Raw genomic sequence first — 1,690 nt, 5'->3', positions numbered from 1 at the left:
TTGCGCTTGAATCATCCTAAACCATCCCCCCCACCCCCCACCCCCCACCCCCGGCCATGGAAAAACTGTTTTTCATGAAACCAGTCCTTGGTGCCAACAGAGTTGGGGACCAGTGCTCTGAAGAGTGAATTCTCTCCAGATTCACTACCACCTGGAAGGACAGAGGTTTTTCTGGTTCATGAACACAGGATATTTTGGAACTGATTTTATTTCCTTCTTTGCATTAACTACTTGAAAGCATAAAGCCAAATCTGGAATCTTTCTATAGCAAATACACGGGCTATCATAACAGGGAATTGAAAATAATCTCTTCCCTAGCTCCATAATAAAAGAAACTGAAAAATTGGATGTCATCAAAGTTTCAGATGTCTACTGATAATTCTCACCTTACTAGTCTCTTTGGGAGGGGCAGTTCCTTTTCAGAGAGAAGTAAAGTAAGAATTTTTCCAGGTTTACCTATTCATTTTTAAAATCACCTATTGATTAGCAGACATTTAAAATTTTGATTATGCCCAACTTATCAATTTTTGTTACATGGATAACATGTGTTCATTTTCTGTGTCCTAAATTTTTTTTTTTTTTTTTGCTTATCCCAAGGTCATGGAGAATTTGTCTTATGTACTGTTATGAACTGTATATGATTCCAGCTTTTATGTTTAAGTCTATGGTCTATTGTAAGTTAATATTTGTATGTAGAAATATCCCCCCATAGGGATACCCAATTACTTCAGCAACATTTGTGAAATACTTTTCATTCCCTACTGAACTGACATGGTATCTTGGTTAAATAGCTATAGACTATATATGTGAAAGTGAAAGTTGCTCAGTCATGTCTGATTCTTTGTGACCCCATGGACTATACAAGTCCATGGAATTCTCCGGGCCAGAATACTGGAGTGGGTAGGCTTTCCCTTCTCCAGGGGATCTTTCCAACCCAGGGATCAAACCCAGGTCTCCCCCATTGCAGGCAGACTCTTAACCAGCTGAACCACAAGGGAAGCCCAGACTATATATGTATGGATCTGTTCTTTTATTTTCCACGTATATGCTCATGTTAATATCACACTACCAAGATTACTATTGCCTTGTAAACCTTCAAGTTGGTTTGATTCCTCTCTGTTCTGTGAGATTGTCCTGACTATTCTAGATGGTTTGCATTTTCATATGATTTTTAGAATGTGTTTCAGTTTTTTTGAAAACTCCTCCTATGACTGAATATACAGACTCTATAAATTCTGTAGTTTGTGGAGAGTAGATATCTTAACAATGAGTCTCCCATTCATAGACATGGGTCTAGCCCCCCATTCACTGGGGTATTTCCTGTCTCCTAGCAGTATTTTATATATTTCATAGTAGATATCTTGCATATCTTTGAAAAAAAAATATCCTTTGGTATTTGATTTTTTTTATGTTTTTGTAAGTGGTATCTTTCTAGCAAAGTTCATTTTCCAAATTTCCATTTTTAGTATATAGAATTGCAATCTGTTGCACTGATGGTCTGGTAGCAAGCGATGAGAATGAAGACAGAACATGAAATCTGGTGCAATGGGTCAGCAGATCTGCAGCCTCTATTGAACTGAGGTGCAGAGTCCACTCTGAGTCCAGTTTTTATTCCTAATTGCAGACTACAAGATTTTCTCAGATCTTAATCTTTCTCAAGACACATGCTGTATTTTTTTTTTTTTATGAA

The sequence above is a fragment of the Bos grunniens genome, chromosome 11, assembly GCF_055505025.1.
Source record: "Bos grunniens cultivar Pamir isolate PY7600 chromosome 11, Bosgru_T2T1.0, whole genome shotgun sequence".
Lineage (NCBI taxonomy): Eukaryota > Metazoa > Chordata > Mammalia > Artiodactyla > Bovidae > Bos > Bos grunniens.
Note: the sequence above shows the minus strand (reverse complement) of the source record.